Source organism: Arachis hypogaea, chromosome 16 (assembly GCF_003086295.3).
Source record: "Arachis hypogaea cultivar Tifrunner chromosome 16, arahy.Tifrunner.gnm2.J5K5, whole genome shotgun sequence".
In the NCBI taxonomy this organism is placed as follows: Eukaryota; Viridiplantae; Streptophyta; class Magnoliopsida; order Fabales; family Fabaceae; genus Arachis; species Arachis hypogaea.
Window position 1 is genome coordinate 23,005,334 of NC_092051.1, and position 20,697 is coordinate 23,026,030.

Here is a 20,697-nt window from a genome sequence, read left to right on the forward strand (position 1 = left end):
ATTCGATTCCAGTTGCAAATTATGCTCAATGATACTTTCCACCAACAAATCAAGGAGATGGTGTAAGAAGGGGTCGTGGTGGAGGCAGGTTCCAAAGAGGAGGATGTGCTTCTTGGCAACCACCAAGAACAAATTGCCAAATCTGTGGTAGAATTGGCTACGCAGCTTAGAGTTGTTATTATCGTTTTGACCAACAATTCCAACCTGTTCCAGTCTCTTCTGCACCCCCTTCTCGATTCTCATATTCCAATACTTCTCCACCACCTCTATCAGCTGCTTTTCATCAACCCAGATCTTACATGTTTAGAACATCCTCCATAGCTAATTCTTCATGGTATGCAGACTCCGGAGCATCCCATCATGTCACAGCAAACCGAAACAATCTTCTTTCCCTTTCACCAAACAATCTTGATCATGAACAACTCTTTGTAGGTATTGATATTCATGTACAGGTATTGATATTCATCACTCTAGTTTTTCTTATTTGGTTGCTAAAAATAGAAATCTTGGCTTTCAACTCACAAATTTACTTCATGTTCCTACCATTACATAAAATTTATTGAGTGTTTCAAAGTTTGCTCAAGATGATAGAGTTTTCTTTAAATTTTGGCCTTATTAATGTACTATTCGTGATCAGGTAACCAAGGGCCCTCTTCTTCAGGGATACACTAAGAATGGAATCTATAGATTTGATGATATCTATGTTCCTACATTCATACCTTTGTCTGAACCTCAGTTGATTGCTAGTGCTCATAAGTCTACTGTAAATTGTACTTCTTGTGAGTCTAGTTCTGATTGTAATTTTTCTTATAATTGTAATTCTCCATTTCCTTTTACTTTCACTAATAATCATCTTGCTGCTTTGATAGCTAGGTATAAAAAATTGTGATGTAGAGTTATGGCATAAAAGGTTAGGTCATACATCTATCAATAATATTTTACGGGTCTTAAGACAATGTAACATTGATATATCAAATAAATTGCCTCAAGATCGAATATATGAAATTTGCTCTATCTCTAAAATTCATGCTTTTCCCTTTAATTCTTCACATACTGTGTATAAAAATCCTTTTGAGTTAATTTTCATTGACATATGGGGCCTTCTCCAATCATCTCTAGAAATGGAATGAGATATTATATCAGTTTTGTAGATGCTTCAACTACGTATACTTTTATATATTTTCTAACTAATAATTCGCAGGCACTTATTTCCTTTCAAGCTTTTCGAAATTATATTAAAACCCTTACTGGCCACAAAATTAAAGCCTTACAAACGGATAATGTTAGAGAGTTTGTGTCAAATGCTTTCATTACCTTCTTATCTCAGCATGGTATACAGCATAGACTTTCTTGTCCCTATACATACCAACAACAGGGTAGTGTTGAGAGGAGATACCAAAGTATTGTTGTGATTGGCTTATCTTTATTGGCAACATTCTCCCTTCTTATGCAATTTCGGGAGGATGCTTTTGGAACTGTTGTTTACTTGATGAATTAGCTGCCTACTATTGTGCTTAACTACACATCTCCATATGAAAAATTATATCAAAGAAAAACCATATTATAGTTTGTTAAAGGTCTTTGGGTGTTCTTGCCTTCCTTATCTAAGACCATTTTGAAAAATGTCTCTTCCTTGGTTATGATTTTCAGTTTTGTGGATATAAGTGCATGAATAAAAATGGAAAGGTGTATATGTCAAGGCATGTCATTTTTTATGAATTGACCTTTCCATACAATGAGCTATTTTTAAATCACTCTAGCTACAATACTAACACTGATTCTGCATCTATGAATTCTATAGATTCTTATTACAGTGTGTCTTCCATTCCCACACATCAATTTATGTCTACTTCACAAAATCAAAGTTCACCACATGATGTAACAACTAATTCTCTACCAATTGAAGAGACTTTAGGTGGAAGTGGATCAACTCAATAAATAAATCATGAGCACACATCACCAGACAGTGCCTCATGTAGTACTTCTCAGGGGGCTATTGATCAAAGACTTGATTCCCACTCAATTCAACATCAACAACCCACCACAAGCACACACAACATGGTAACACAATCTAAATCTAGTATTTACAAACCAAAAGCAAATTATGCACATCATGAGATTAATCTATTTCAACAAATACCAAAAATAGTCATACAAGCAATCCAAACTCCTCATTAGAAGGATGTTATGAATGCTGAGTTCAGGGCATTAAACCAATGCAATACATGGATTTTAGTTAATCCACCACCCAATGCAACCATAATTGGAAGCAAGTGGGTATTCGCTATCAAAAGAAATACAAAAGGAGAGGTAGTAAGATACAAAGTTCTTCTAGTTGCTAAAGGTTTTCATCAAACCGAAGGCATAGACTATGAGAAAATTTACTCACATGTAATAAGACCCTCTTTAGCAACGATCGTTTTGACTTTAGCTATCACTCAAGGACGGGTCTTGCGTCAATTTGATTTTAATGACGTGTTCTTAAATGGAGTTTTAATGGAGCAGGTTTTTATGACACAACTACAAGGTTATGAGGATTCGAATCCTAACCTTGTTTGCAAGTTGAATAGAGCATTAAATTGTTTAAAACAGACACCTAGGACCTGGTATCTCACATTAAGAGACACATCGACAAGGTTTGAGTTTGTAAGTACTCGCTCTGATGTATCCTAGTTTGTAAGAAAAATTGCAAAATTAGTAATTTACATGCTTATATATATCGATAACATAGTGGTAACAGGAAATAATTCAAGTAAAATTGAGTCCTTAATACAACAATTAAACAAAATATTTCCTCGTAAAGACCTTGGCAAACTTAATTTCTTTCTTGGAATAGAATTCACACATTTGCAGGGTGACAAAGTTCATTTGTCACAAAAGAAATATGCTTTGGAGATTCTTCGAAAAGCAAATATGAAAAATGCAAGCGAGATGCCTACACCAATGGTGGAAAACTTGAAGCTCTATGCAAATGACTCCGACCCGTGTCATGATCCACAATAGTATCGCTCTATAGAAGGAGCTCTTCAATATTTGTCAATGACACGACTTGACCTTGCGTTCCCTGTGAATAGGATGTCACAATTCATGCATAACCCAACATACAATCATTGGAAGGCACTGAAAAGAATCTTGCAGTACCTGAAAGGAATGTTAAGTAATGTAATTTTATTTTCCAGATGTAATGACTATAGACTGTTGGGGTTTGCAGATGCAGACTGGGCCAGTGATCTCGATGATTGACGTTCTATAACAGGCTATTATGTATACTTAGGGACAAACCTCATCTCATGAAAGTGTCACAAGCAGTCGAAAGTGAGCCATAGTAGGACTGAAGCAGAATATCGTGCCCTGGCGTTTGTGCAGTCAGAGCTGGTCTCTTTGCAGTAGCTTCTTACTGAGCTTGGAGTTCCACAATTGGTAGCACTAATGATCTAATACGACAATCAGAGCGCTTGTATGTTAGCAGCAAATCCAGTACTTCATAGCCGGTGCAAACATTTTTTTTATGTTTATTTAGTATATGGCACCTACTTGAATCATCTAATAACATTGCTAGCACCAAAAATTTTATGCTCTCCAAAAAAAATTGGGAACTTTGTCAGCTGGGAAATAGGAAACAAGGAGGCATTTCTTGTCACATTTTCGGCTTAGCATCCTACAAGCTGCGCAAGGTTGATGGCTCCTCTCTGTCTTTGCCACACCATGGATATCCATATAATGTGTATGTGTATAGCAGTGGCAAGTGGGATTCATGAGTACATATATCTTCTATTATACTTATAAAAGAGAGCATGCTATAGTGAAATTTCACGTTGTCTAAGTTCTCAATGATAGTGATGTGTGTTCCTCGTAAGTCATCAATCATACAATACAAATCATGATTCTAATTGGTCCGTTCATGTATACTATTCTCCCATAATGTTCTAGGTTATTTATAGGAATATAATTACAATATAGGAATATTTGTTTCATTGATTCACGTGTCAACAGCTTGAGAATTTATGCCGTCCTCTTCAATCTAATTTGCTCTTTCTTGGATAATTATTCTATGTTCAAAAACATCATCATCACAACATATTTTATTTTTCCTTATACGAATAACACGTATGGATTAATTTTTTTTATCAAGATACTTCAAATTATTTTTTTCTTATACGAAACTACTTGGCTTCCATGCTGTATAAACACTCTTTTGTCCCTATTTTATATGTTCATATAGGTAATTATTTATAAATGTAAAATTTAGTTTGTCTGATAAATAATACTATGTGTGGATAATTTTCAAGCTGATCAATTATCTTAGTTTTGAAGAGTATGTGTTGTAATTTCGATTTTTATTTGTTTTTACTTTTCAATTGAAATTATTTTTTCATGGTCATTCTTCTAATGATGTAGATCCCATTCATATTATTCCTAATTTTTCATTATATTCAAGATAAAAAACCTATATTCCACAGATACTACTAGCTAACCAAATTATATAATTGGGCATTTATAGCCGTTATCGTGTAATCATGATATTCATTGATTTTCTTTTACCATTTGTTATGGTTTTATATTTCAAGAAAATTGGTCAATCATGTTTCATGCATAGTATATGACTACCTATAGTTCACACATTTTTACATATGTGTATTTTTTCACCTAATATTTTTGGTATACTCTAATGATATAGGTGCACTTTTTACCAATTCATACATGAAAGCTATGGTGGCAATATTATGTATTTTCACACCGTCGTTATGGCCACTTTACATCCCATCTTTTTCTATAAATTGGTTTAGATGGTCTCACACCTCACTCAAACAATTTAACTACTCTTAATACTATTTGCATCGTTCCAAATCCTCCTTATAGTTGAACATCCATTTTCTGTCAGTTATTCAATGGCTTCTTCTTATCATTTGCTCAAAGATCTTGATGTTGCAGCAGAACACCAATCATGACTCATCAAGGTCAGGGCCATTAAATTCTGGTTCATTCTCTTTACTAAAGACAGATATAGAAAACCAATGCTTAAGATGGTTGTCATGGATCAACAAGTAACAACTAATAGTTTACATTTATATTTTGGATTCCTAATCCTTGTTTTATTTGCAACAGGATATCGGATCCAATGCTCTATTAAGAATCTTCATAGGAGATTTTTTTAACATCAAATCATTGATGGGAAGTTATATAATATTTTGAACTTTTCTCTGGCTAAAAATGATTAAAAAAAAATATAAGCCTACTACACATGAACTTCACATTTATTTTAAGAGGAAAACTCAATTAAGATTAGTCGATTATATCAATTTCCCTTCAAATGTTTTTTATTTTTTTGGAAGGAGTTGATTCTCACCTATGTCAATTCTCAGACTCACCTTATTGGTACTCTTTGAAATTTATTTTTTTCTTTATCTTGAAATATAATTTTTGGTGAGTTCTATCCTACCCCTTCTAAATCAACATGTAAATTATCATCTATGACATGGCACATGTTAATTGGATGTTTAGTTTTACTTTAAGTTAATTTAACTCAATAAGATAACTAAAGTAGGACCATTTTATAATTAAATATTTTTTTAAGATGAATGATTAGATAATTTTTATAAATATTAAAAAGTAAATTTATATGTTTTTATATTTTATAAAAAAAATCCTAAATTTATATGTTTGCATCTTTAAGACGAGGGGCAGCCCAACCAGCGAAAAATGAGAAAATAACTGAGAAATTCAATTGAAATTGTACTTATGTTTTTTTATGGGCTCATTCTTAAACGCTCCTTACTAAGTATGGAGTGCTGCACACCTTGTTAATTTGTTAAATTTGAACTCTTTATTTATTATATTTTATTTGAATGGTCTGAATTTAAAAAGATAACCTGTTAGTCAAGTTAACCATTTTTTTTATAAATTTTAGATTTTTTTATAAGTTTCAGATATTGAGCTGAAGTCCAAAACAAAAAAAAATAGTATATAAATATTAAAAACAACATATCTGTACAACAAAAAAAATTACTGAACTTTAGAATTAAAATAAATAATATATGAAAAATAAGTTGAAAATTCATGTACTAAATTAAAAAAAAAGATATATTAGAATCTTAAAAAAATAATATTAAATATATATTATGTATATAATATTAAAATTTAAATAATTTTTTTTTGTGTAAAATAAAATTATAATATTAAATATAAATACAATAATAAAAAATTTTGTGTTATATAAATTTAATATATATATATAATTTTATTTTGTGTGAAACAAAATTATAACATTAAATATGAAGTGAATGATAAAAAATTTTGTATTATATAAATTTAATTTAAAAAACATATATACAGCGTAAGAAGCAAACAAACATATAATAATTTTATTTTGTGCGAAACAAAAATTAATATAAAAAATATTTATATAATTTTTTTATTAACAATTTTTTTATTGAAATATATTACTTTACTATATTTAAAATATATTATTTGAAATAATTATATTATTTTAGTTAATATATATTATTTAAAAGAATATTTAAAATTTATTATTTTGTATTAAAAATATTATTAAAAATATATTATTAATTTTTCTTAAAATAACATTTTCCTTTTTTTGGTTCAAATACTATAACAAAAATTTTACGCGACTATTCAATAAATATTATATAAGTTAATAAAAGAAAGAAGTTTTCATTTTTTTTAAATAAAAATAAGAAGACTCAAATCCACGATCTTTTAGGTGAGTATAAAAAGAGTATACTATTTGAATTATAGCTCGTTGGCAAAGAAAAAAAAATACACTTAATTATATATTATATAGAATAATTATTTATTAGGCTCATTCTTATACAAATAAAAATTTTTCTTAATTTTATATCTGTAATATTTTATATCAATTAGTTTAAAGTTTAATTATTTTTTGAATAAATTAATAAAAAAATAATACAAATAATTGTTTAAATATAATTGTGGGTTAACCACCAAAAACACCTCCGAATTATTCAAACGTTGACAGAAATGCACCCAAATTTTACTATCGACAAAAATACCTTTAAATAATTTAAAAACATAACAACAATACCCAACAGTAAATATATTTTTTTTAAAAATACCTTATAGATTGAATTTTGATGTGATTTTTTACAAGAACAATTAAAAAAATGAAATATTATTATTCTTAAAATTTGATAATTTTTTTCTAAGTATATATTTTTTTGTGATTTTTTAAAAGTATTATTAGTTGTTAACAAAAAAATTACAAAAAAATATATACTCAACGAAAAATTACCAAAATTTAAGGATACTAATATCTCATTTCTTTAATCATGTTTGCAAAAAATTGTATCAAAATTCAATCTCTAATATATTTTTTGAGAAATACATATTTAATGTTAGATAATTTTGTAAAAAAACTAATATTAAATATGCATTTCTTAAAAAATACATTAGAGATTGAATTTTGATTCAGTTTTTTGTAAGCATAATTAGAAAAATGAGATATTATTATTCTTATATTTTGGTAATTTTTTGTTAAGTATATATTATTTTGTAATTTTTTAAAAGTATTATTGGTTGTTAACAAAAATAATTATAAAAAAATTATATACTTAACAAAAAATGACCAATTTTTATGTATAATAATATATTATTTTTATAATCATACTTGCAAAAAATTGCATCAAAATTCAATCTCTAATGTATTTTTTGAAAATACATATTTACTGTTGGGTATTGTTGTTGAGTTTTTAAATTATTTGAAGGCATTTTTGTCGATAGTAAAATTCAAGTGTATTTTTGTCAGCGTTTGAATAATTCCGGGGCGTTTTTGGTGGTTAACCCTATAATTGTATTTAAATTTTTCATTTTATTACGTACACGTTGACGATAATTTGAAATAAAAGATAATGGACTTGTTGTAACTGTCATGTATTTTGTACTTTGACTGCCTCGTCATCTGAGAATTATGGCGCCTTCATGGAGACCAAGATATTCTTCTACATAATAGATTTTGTGTTTGGAGTTAGCCAACCAACAGCGGCGACAGACAAGCTTCTTCCTCTTCTATGGCAGCGATTTTTCGGGCTTTGAAGGTTATTCATGGCAGAAGTGGAAGGGAGTGGGTTCAAGAACGTCAAAATCTGTAGCTAGCCAGAATCAGCAAACAAAACAGTGAAGATGCTTGAAGACATCGCATCGAACAATAACAGAATAATGGAAGAATTCGATCAAGTTTTTCTGTGTACTTTTGTGGTGTAAAGGTCATCATGTGTTAAAAGAGAGAATTAGTTTTTTTGTTGGTGTCAATTTGTTTATTCAGCCCATGAAAAAAAATAAAAAATAATAACAATAATAAATAAATTTAATTTACCTGATAACTTTTGATAGTAGGTTAACTTTTAAAGAGTGCTGCACTCTCTATTTTATCTGGAGTGCACTAGCTTTCGCCCTAAATAAATTTAATTTACTTGATAACTTTTGAGAGTAGGTTAATTTTTAAAGAGTGCTGCACTCTCTACTTTATCTAGAGTGCACTAGCTTTTGCCTTTTTTATGAATGATCAATATTGGGAGCAGTTACAATCAATTCCAACTTCTATATATGTGACAAAAATTAGTGAACATCTGTCTCGCTTTCTTTCCTTCCTTTTCTCTCTTTTCTTATACCAGATAATGAACAGCGAATATGTGCACAGCGGCGGCGCTGCTTGTGACGATAACAGCGGTGATGTTTTGGAGATCGGCGACGGCGACGAGATGGGAGATGAGCTATAAAGAAATTAGGATTCAATATGATTTGGAAAAAAAAATCAAAGATTTAGTTTTTAGTATTTTAGTAAATTATACGATTACCCATTTTGGGTTATAATTTAATTTCAAAATAATTTAACCATAGTTACATAACAACCAATTAAAGAGTAACATGTCATAGAAGATAATTTATATGTTATTATAAAAAATGTAGAGTAAAATTTACCATAATTTTTTGACAATTTGCTAACAACTTTCTACCGAGTCATCTTTAACAGATGTGATTAGATTACTCACTGCTCATTGAATTCACTAAGAATGGCAAAAAAAAATCCATGTATGTTGTTTTTAAATTGGACAACATACAGTACATTGGTTAAATTTTGTTTGTTACTTCTTTATTCGTTTTAAAACATGACCATGTTGTCGTTTTATCCAATAAATAATTCTTTTTTAACGATGTTAGTAATAAAGATAGGATAAAGTGTACACTATGAGAGCAATTTACAACACAATTTATTACACATATGAATTATTACCCCACAACTGAGTATATCGAAATAATGCAATTTGTCAAGTTTAATCTATTTAAGGGTTTTTTTATCCGGATTGTAATACAATTTTTTTTATCAGTTAAAATACCAATTATTAACTTTTAATTGAAAATATTTTTTTACAAAATATAATATTATTACATCTAATATATAATTTGATTTATCAGGTACAATAGATGTGCCTAATACTAATTACAATTTAATACTATACATAAATATAAATTTTGAGAAGATTAAAGATTTTAGATATAGATTAGCGACTCATAATACAAGCGACATAATACGAACTTGATATGTTTAATTAATTGATTAGTGTTTGTACTAATTTAAAAAAAAATAATTGATTTGAGACTATCACAAAAGACGCATTTTGTTGATGAAAATATTCAAGTAACGGACAGTTATATCTTGTTCTCACTGTTAGGACTATGGACCTAACACACAGATCCTCTATAGCTTTGTACTCGATTTGGGAATGGGATCTCACTTAATTAATTATTAGTCATTATATACTAATACTCTTTTAAAGTGCTCCTATTAATCATCAAAAGAATTATCTTAATTATGGTATATATATATATATATATATATATATATATATATATATATATATATATATATAATTATGGTATATATATATTGTTTGTGTATATTTGAGATGCATTCAATATAAATAGTAATTGTAAGTTAAATGTCTATAAATAGGGTATCAAATAAAATTCTTATGGGCAAAGATTATTCTGTCAAAGGTAAGAAGTGTGAAGTGTTTGAATTTTGAAGATGTATAATAATATGAGAAGTTTGTTTAATTTTCTTTGGTGCTTGGTTAAGCTCGAAAACTGAAAAAAAGGAACAAAAATGTTAGCTTGATTTGCATTGACCGAAATAAATTTTTTTTTGGTGATTTATTGACCGAAATAATTAATGTGCTTTAGTCTATGAAGCACGGACACTTTGCTGAGTTACCGTGTTTGTGTGTATGCTGTGTCCAAACCATGTCTCAATAAAAAATAAAAAATTCTTTTTCGGACACACCTAAATGCCATCACGTGTCAGCGTGTCTGGTCTTATTCTTCTTAAAATAAATTTAGATATAGTATATATTATTATTTATTAAAACAAAAAATATTTTAAATACTTAATATAATTAAAATAAGACATTAAAAATAATTAAAAAAATAATTTATATTTTAATATCAATAAAATATTAAAATATCATTACGATTTATCTAAAACATACTTTATATTTTATATGTATACGTATTCCCGTATCATGTAAAATTTTAAAATTTGCGTGTCAGTGTGTCCGTATATATATCAGTGTCCTTGTATCATAGGCTTTAATAATTACGCTACATTACGTGTTAATTCCGTTATTGTTGGGTGTGTAGGCTGCACGCTTGGATTGGGGGACTATATATACAACTCTAAATAAGATATAATCTTCTAAATAAAACGAAAAATAAAAAATAATCATATTAGTTTAAGAAAAATGCTATTTATCTTTTAAAATATCATCTTCTAAATAAATTTTTTAATTTTTAAAAAAAATCGTATCTATTAAGATTTAGTTTAATTTTTATATCTCTTAATTCTTTCTTATTTTTGAACTTTTTATACTATTAAGTTCATGTTAGTTATTTTATCTTAAAATATTAAAAATACATTTTTTTAGAAAAAACTACTCCAAATCAATTAAATACAGGCTACTATCTTCTTATATGCACTTGATTTTATAGAATTCGCTTTTTATTTATTTATTTATTTTTGTTAAATATTGTTAAGTACACATCTAAAATAATAAATAAATAAAATATTTTTAAAATACATCCAAAAATACATATAATATAAGTTTTAGGTAAAATTAAATAAACACATCTAAAATAATAAATAACAAACTAAATATTTTGTAAACATATCCAAAATTGTCAAAAATATAAAAAGATGGATACTATCAAGCGTAAAGATAACCGTTACTATATTTATTTAGTTATGATAGTTTCAAAATCATTCTTACAAGAATAAAGTTTTCTCCTTCAAATACAAACAAAAATTTAGATTTAAAAAGATATAATCTTTTACCACAAGAGGCTGAAAAGCGTTATTTATAGTTTTTTAGTGGTGTCTTTTAAAAAATGATTTAATTTATGGTATAATTTTTAATTATATTCAAGACACATCTAAAATAAATAATAAATAAAATATTTTTAAAACACATCCAAATATATATATATATATATATATATATATATATATATATATATATATAATATAAATTTCTTTAGTAAAATTAAGTAAACACATCTAAAATAACAAATAACAAACTAAATATTTTGTAAACACATCTAAAATTATCAAAAATCATAAATAGAAGGATGTGAAGATAGCAGTTACTATGTTTATTTAACTATGATATCTTCAAAGCCATTCTTACAAGAATGAAGCATTCTCCCTCAAATACAAACAAAAACATATATTAAAAAGATAGAATCTTTTACTAGAGGAGACAGGGAAGACGAAGAGCGCGTTATACATCCAAATTCCAGTCGAAGATCGAAGCGCAGCGAAGATGGGAGGAACACGGGACGGGAAAAAAGCGCGGCGTGACAGAGGAGCACGGCTTGAGGGAGGAGCACGGTGAGAGAAGAGTATGGGGCGAGTGAGGAGCGCAAGATGGGGAAAGAGCGTGGCACATGGGAAGAGTGTGGCAACAGAGGAGGAGTGTGAGGCGCTGTGGATCTAAATTTTAAGAGCGGGTGAAAAGTTTGATACAGTGAAACTTGTGTTTTGAGATATTTAAGGAATATTTTAAAATATATTTTTTTCTCAAAGACAGTAGGTTATTTTATTTCAAATGAAAGAAAATATTTTGTCCAAAATTCAGGACTACACAAAAGAAAGTAGAATTCTCCCATCCTTCGCTTAAACATTAGCGAGACACGGTAAAAAGAATGAAACTAAAAAGAAAGCAAAGTTGGAATTAAGTTGGGACTTCAGTGAATAAGTTTACAAGTTCCTGATTTTGTTTGGTAGCAATTGCTAGAAGTTCTTCAAAATTCATAGATTGGCGTTCGAACACCCTCCTACACCTTTCTTTCCATATATGCCAGGCCATAATCAAAGCAAAACAGGCCGAGTTCTTACTCACAGATCGGTAACTCGGGGCAACAATTTAGAGTCTCCACCAATTGAAAAAAGAGATGCAGTTCGGATTTAGGGTCAGGTGCGCTATTGGACGCTTGCTCCAAGTTTCTAAAGCATCTAGACAGTTGAAGAAGCACTGTAACAACGTAGGCTACAACATCCGATCTCTTTTGAGGAAGTATAGAAATCTACCTTTAGTGTACACCCGCAGAGTGTTCCAGGAGAAGATGGGATAACAGCTAAAATTCTTCCAATTTTACTGGGATACTGTGGGCGAGGATGTATTCAAGGCAGTTAGAAGTTTCTTTCGAGGAGGGTGCATTTTAAGGAGTTTCAACCACACTAACATTTGCCTCGTTCCTAAGATTCCTGATGCTTGTGACATGTCCCAGGTACGACCCATTAGTTTATCCTCTGTATTCTACAAAATCATCTCTAAGATACTGGTTCATAGATTACAATGGTGTATGAATAAACTTATTAGCCCTAATCAGAGTGCACTTTTAAAGGGAGACTCATTTCAGATAATATCCTGATAGCACATGAGTGTATGCACTACCTCAAATAGAAAAAGAGAGGTTTAGAGTATGAGATGACCATTAAACTTGACATGAGTAAAGAATATGACAGGGTTGAGTGGCAGTTTTTGTGGTTTATCATGAAGAAGATGGGATTTGATTCTACATAGATAGGTTGGATTCATGAATTGGTAACGACGGTTTCTTACTCTGTAATTGTGAAAGGCCAACCATACGATTTTTTTTAAACCAAATAGAGGCATCTGTCAGGGTGATCTTCTATCTCCTTTTCTTTTTCTATTTTGTGCAGAAGGCCTCTCCTTCTTTCTACACAAAGCAGAGCAAAACTGACATATTTAAGAGATCCAGATTACAAGAAGATGTTCTAAGATTAATCATTTACTTTTTGCAGATGATTCTATATTATTCTGTAAGGCATCAGAATACAACTATAGGAGGATCTTAGATTTATTAGGAAACTTTGAAAGTTTTAGTGGCCAAAAAGTTAACCTTAATAAATCTGTAATCTTCTTCAGCAATAACACTCCTCATGATATACGTACATCACTTGCTATTACCATGAATATTTCTCACATTGGAGTTCAGGGCAAGTATTTGGGACTGCCTTCTTTAGTAAATAAATCGAAAAGGCCACATTTTCTGCTGTCAAAGAAAGGGTTATCAAAAAGGTTCAAGACTAAAAACGGTGTCTTTTATCTAATGGAGGAAGACAAGTATTACTAAGGGCAGTAGGAGAAGCAATCTCGATATATACCCTGTCTTGTTTCAGACTTCCAGATAATCTAATCAAGAAAATTCATGGCATTCTTAATCAATTCTGGTGGGGTCAACAAGTTGTGGAACATCGTATGGTTTGGATTAGTTGGGATACAATGACAAGGGCAAAGAAAGAAGGAGGGCTTGACTTTAAAGACCTACATGCACAAAATTTGATTCTCCTTGGTAAACAATGTTGGAGAATTGCTACTAATCATGATTCTTTATTATCTAGAATCTTAAAAGAAAAATATTTCAGATATAATTATATTCTAGATGTAGAGTTGGAGTCCTTACCTTCTTGGGGATGGAGGGGTATTCTTGCAGGTAGAAGTGTCGTTGAAAAGGGGTTAAACTTGAGAGTTGGTTCTGAAACAGCAATCCAAATCTTTAGAGATCCATAGCTTCCACCTCCGTATCATTCTCAGCACTAGCTCTTACAAGTCAGTCCCAAACTGGACATTCAATCTTCGTAGTTCGTGATCTGTTCTCTGCACATAAGCAATGAAATCAGTCCCTAATTAATTCAATATTCTCTCAAGATGTTGCTCAGAGAATTCTATTTATAGTACCAGTAGAATGGGAGGATGAAATTCAAAGGACACTCAACAGATCCAAGATATATGATATAGCTTTAGGATATAGAGTTCCTTACCTTTTTTACCATGTTTCTCTAGAATTTTGTCCAAATATCATGCAACAACCAAAAATCTAAAATTTCCTTTGAAGTCTAACAGCTCCGCACAAGATTTAGGTGTTCGGGTGAAGTTCCTCCATGGAAAACTCCCTGTCATGCAGCTCGTAAATCAGCGATTCCCAAATACTTCACCAACTTGTCCCATTTACAATACTGAACCAAAATCCTTATATTTTAAAATATGTTAATGTTAGAAAGTTTAAAATTAAATTGTTGAAGTTTAGTTTTATTTAAACTATTTTTTGAATTTATATTTTAAATTAAAAAATATTAAATTTATTTAAATATATTTGTTTTAATTTTTTTAAGTTAATGTAATAAAAACTATTTAAAGAATACCTATTGTTAGTTTAGTAGTGGTGCACTCTTCATGCTCATCATATCAATGTGTGTTGCATACTTAGACGTCCTTATCTTTTTCAGTTCTTGTTCTTCACTTGCACTGCACTAGTTAGGGATGATTCCCAAAATATAATAGGAATATTTAAAACTTTATTTTATCATAAAGTCATAAATAATCAGTTGATCATAATCATAAAATAAAAATTTAGCTAAGAGACCTTCTTAAACACTTGTTTAAGTTACTAAGATAAAATGTTCTTTTAATAAAATATATTGAAAATTACATTACTAAACTATCTTTTTTCTTTTTTTCTTCTTTTTTTTTTTTTTGGGAATTAAAATACTAGATGGATATAGGTGAGCTTCTTTTATTTTGGTCATGGATATAATAGCATTTTTTTTTCGGACAAGGGATATACGTGTTTTTTTTTTGGTCAAGTGGATTGGACAGCCCCCAATCTTAGGCATTACACCCATGTATTATACACTCACACAATCCACTCACACATGTAAGATCCGGTTAATTAACGGCTAATTAACCCATAAATGAGAATTTATTCTAGAAAGCCAAAAATATTATTTTTATGGCTTAATATGATAGAGGAAATTGAGACGAGAATTTCGGTACTAATTTTATAGAAATCGGACCAAGATTGGACCGAACGGGCCAAATCGGGCCAACCGGATCCAAAGTGGGCCCTTGGCCCAACTAAACTAAACCAAAACCCTAGTTTTCAGCACTCTCTCTCCTCATTTGAGACACTAAACACGCTGAAATGGAGGCCATGGAGGAAAGAACACTCTCTCAAGTTCTATCTCTCACTTGATCTTCAAACCACCATAACTTTTGATCTAGAGCTCCGATTGCCGCTCCGTTTGCGGCCACGCGTTCACCGCGGAGAGATCTACAAAACCCATACAATTAATTTTGAGGTAAGCCACGTTTTACTGTTCGAAATTCCAGCCCTTGATTTCGAGTTTCATGAGTAAAAATGTTGAGATTTTGGGTTCTTTGATGTTATAGGACCCAACTCTCTTGAAGGAGAAGGTTAATCTTGTCTCTTTGGACCTTGGGTGTGGTAAGATTCTCAACCCTAGTGTAATTTGTTGTTCTATGAGGTTTGGGCATTGAGATGTTGTGTATGGGTATGATGATTGTGGCTTAGGTTGTGTATATGTGAATATTGGAGCTTGATTGGTGATTTTGGAAAGCTTGGAAGAGGGTTTTGTGTGATAAAATCTGTTCTTGGAGGTGTTGATACCTTGAGAGCTTGTGGACAAGTGGTTTGGAAGTGCTCCGGTTGAGCTTGGGAAATTGGCTAAGGTATGGTTTCGGTTTCCCGTATCTAATATGTAATGTGGTAGGAAATACTTAGGCTAGAGGCCCTAAGATAGGCATTGAATTGATGATGTTGTGGAATGGTTGAGATATATGATGTGATCATATGTGTGATTATGAATATTGATGCCTTGATTGTGTGATATGTGAGAAAATGCATGTTGTGATATATGCTTGATGAATGATTGAGGTTGAATTGATGGGTGGTGCCATATTGTTGGTGAGTATGATGATTATGTATAATGATGGTTGATTGGAAATTGATATTGTTAGAAATTGGGATGAGAAGGATGTATGACATAATATTGTGTTTATCCTTTGGCCTTTTGATTGAGAAGTGTTAAAATGGTTGGAGGTAGTTTTGAGAATTTTGGTAAAATGTCAATGCGTGAGTTGAGGATGGCTTGTTGTTGAATTTGGTACACTTTGATTGATTTCAAAGAAAAGGGATGAAATTGGCATGTTTTAATTGATTTTGAAAAGAGTTGAAAGTGGCTTGTTTTGAAAATGGCACTTTGTGGTTTTGAATGAAAGTATGGTTTTTGGGCATACTTTGATGGGACATAACTTGGACTACGGATCTTTGATTTTTGCCAATTCTGTTTAGAAATGAAATTGGATCTGGGATGTCCATGACGTTCGAAGAACAGGTGAAAAATGATTTAAAATGAGAGAGTTATGACCGTCGGAAGATTGGGGGTTGAATCTGTGAATTCTGCAGCTTTTAACTTAGAAAATTTTTAGCAGAATGACCCCTCGCGCGTAGGCGCACTTGGCGCGTATGCGCCGTTCTTCGAGAAAGCATCATCCACGCGTGCGCGTGGAGTGCGCGTACGCGTGGCCCTGTTTTCATCCCAAAGTTGATTTTTGAGTTTTAAAAGCCAAACTTCATACTTCTAAGCCTCCAATCTCACCACTTATGTCTTAAATCATTATGATATGCCTAGCATGAGGAAAAGGGCTAGTGAATGTGGTAACTTGCGAGTGAAGCAAGGGAAAAATGAATGATCCATGAGGATCAAAGATGATTATGTGAGATGTGGAGGATGGCGGTGGAAGTGCTTGTTATGCCATGGGCCGAATGGCCGTAATTGTTAATGAATTGGCTGGTTATGGATTTAACCGTGAGCCGGATGGCTGGATTATGCCGTGTGGCGGCGGAGCCATGTTTATGGCTAAGTATAAATGCATATATGCTGTTGAATGAATTGTGAATGTTGGCACTTCCACCATTGGAGATGAGGGTTTCCCTGGGTAGTAGCAATGGCTAGCCACCATGTGCTCCAGGTTGAGACTCGAAGCTCTGTTAACCCAATGTCGTAAGTGTGACCGGGCACTGTGAAAGGCCCGGATGAGCTCGCCCCCATAAATATTCACCAGTGATGGTGATGGATAAATATTCACCAGTGAGGGTGATGGATATGGATCATGACTATGATCAAGTTTATGATGAGTATAACTCGAGTTGGGGATGCACGACAGAGGGACAGTCCAATGGTTAGCTACCAGGACTTGTCGGGTTGGCTCTATAACCGACAGATGATATCATCAGCCACTAGGGACAGGCATGCATCATAAGCATACTACATGAATTGTTTGAGATTGCCTATTGACTGCATATTACTTGCTAATTGCCTAAATGCCTTATCTGTTCCTATTTGTAAATCTCTTGTGTGATATAACTGTGTTTGCTATATTATACTCCTGCTGGTGGTTGGGAGGTCTGAAGGAATTGGAAAGGGAAGTATTAGTTAGACTGAAGAATCTTTAGTCAGTTGCCACTTACGGTTTAGCTTGTTTTTAAGCTTTGATATTACCTGGAGGAAGTTCTAGGATTGCCTTCGACTTTTCTCTATTATTATGTATTATATATGTGGAAGCTGTTACCGTGCTGGGGACCTCTGGTTCTCACCCATGCGGATTTTGTGGTTTTCAGATGCAGGACGCGAGGCTTCTCGTTGAGGCATGCTGGAGACTTCTGGATTTAGCGAAGATCCTTTGTTCTCGGGACTCTGTTTTGGTTTATATATCTTGTTTAGATACTTTTATCTCCATTAAATAATACAAAATGTGATGACTCCTCTTATAGGAGGTTTTGGAGAATAGGTTTCTGTATTTGTGTCCCTTTGGGTTTTCCATGGGGTTTTCCTTATTTTATTATATGTATATATTGCTATGCTCGGACCGGTTATCTTCGCAGCCGGATTTTGAGTCTTGATATTCCCGTTTTTGACACTCTATATATATGATCTCGCGTTAGCTTATCCCTGTTCGTTACGTTATCGATCGGAGTGTTGCGCTTTCGAGTTACGGTTTTTGTTTACCCCTTTTCTACAAAGGCTCCTAGTTATAATCAATCATTCATACTACTATACGTACTAAATTTTTGTTTTAGAGGTCGTAATACCTTGCCATCTCTAAATTATGACTTAAGCATAAGACACTGTATGGTAGGGTGTTACATTATGGTATCAGAGCAGTTCGTTCCTGTAGAGCCTGAGGAATGGACTGACTATGCTTCTGTGCATTCTCTGTATGTGTGTTATGTGCTGTTAGTATATCTATTTGATATGGTTGGCATAAACGTTCATGAGCATGCATTTGGGACTTTGAAGCACTAAACTTCCGATATTGAGACTGATCAACTTAATATCGATTGTTTGGTGTGTATAGGAATCAGATGGCGCCTCGTGGACGCGGTAGAGGCCGTGAGAGAGGACATACGAATGCTCATGCACCGGAGACTAACCCTAATGACCCGGTGAACTTTATGACTGCGTTGGAGAACATGGCTGCTGCTATGCAAGCCACTGCTGAGGCTCTTGGTCAACAGATGAACAACCATGGTAATGATGGAGGTGGAGTTCAGGGCCCGATGACACTGGCAAACTTTTTAAAGGTTAATCCACCGAAGTTCAAGGAAACTACTAGCCCGACTGAAGCCGATACATGGTTTCAGGCCATGGAACGAGCACTGCAAGCGTAGGTGGTACCTGAAGGGCAGCGTGTAGAGTTCGCTACCTATTTGCTCACTGGGGAAGCGTCGCATTGGTGGCAAGGAATCCGACGCCTCCTGCAGCAGGGTGATGATTATATCACCTGAGATGTCTTCCAAGAGGAGTTCTATAAGAAGTACTTTTCGACTTCTGCTAGGACGGCCAAAGAGCTTGAATTGTTGCAGCTGAAGCAGGGTACTATGTCCGTATCTGAGTATACTGACAAGTTTGAGGAGCTGTTCAGATTCTCTCGTATGTGTCAAGGGACTCCGGTGGAATATGAGGAATGGAAGTGTGTTAAGTACGAAGGAGGACTCCGGAGCGATATTTTCAGTTCAGTGGGACCAATGGAGATTAGAACTTTCTCCGAGTTGGTGAACAAGTGTAGGGTTGCTGAAGAGTGTGTGAAGAGGGCAGCCGCTGAGAAAGGAAGTCACAAAGGATCGTTTCCACAGAACCGAGGCAAGAGCTTTACAGCTAGAGGTCCGTCTTTCAAGAGGGAAGGTTCTTTTAGGAGGCCCAACAACAACTACTCCCAAGGAAAAAGGTTTGGGAAGCAGCCTCAGAATGATCAAGCTTGTACTAGGTGTGGGAGTCACCATCCGGGAGTACCATGCAAGGCCGGATGGGGTTTGTGCTACAATTGTGGAAAGGCGGGGCATAAAGCCGCAAGTTGTCCAGAGAAGCAAAAGCAAGGTGCTGGGAAAGCACAACAGACTGGTCGGGTGTTCACCACCTCAGCTGTGGGTGCAGAGGGATCCGAGACACTCATTCGAGGTAACTGTGAAATGGCTGGTCAAGCTTTAAATGCTTTATTTGATTCGGGAGCATCGCATTCATTCATTGCATTTGAGAAAGCCCATGAGTTAGGGTTGAAGATCGTAACCTTAGGTTATGACTTAAAAGTGTATAATGCTACCCATGAAGCCATGGTAACTAGGCTAGGATGCCCGAAAGTTTCGTTTAGGTTCAAGCAGCGTGATTTTGTCCATAATTTAATCTGCTTACCGATGATCGGTCTTGATCTTATCTTGGGATTGGACTGGTTATCTGAGAATCATGTCCTGCTTGATTGTTCTACAAAGTCGGTGTACTTTATGCCGGAAGATACAGAAGGACCGGTCGTGGTGAATAATTATTACTTGAATTCGATGATGGTGAACTGTTCTGGAATCGAATGTCAGGGTATTCTGTTGTTAACCGCTGGTGTTTCGGGTGATGATCAAAAGTTGGATCAGATTCCGGTAGTGTGTGATTTTCCGGAAGTGTTTCCCGATGATATTGAGGAATTTTCACCTAACCGAGAGGTCGAGTTTGCTATTGAATTGGTGCCTGGGGCGGGACCAATCTCAAGTGCTCCTTATAGAATGTCACCATTAGAGATGGCCGAGCTAAAGTCTCAGTTAGAGGAATTGTTGGGTAAGAACTTTATCCGACCAAGTGTTTCCCCGTGGGGTGCTCCAGTGTTACTGGTAAAGAAGAAAGATGGAAGTATGCGGCTCTGTGTGGATTACAGGCAGCTGAACAAGGTCACCATAAAGAATAAATACCCATTGCTGAGAATTGATGATCTCATGGACCAGTTACAAGGGGCTGGGGTT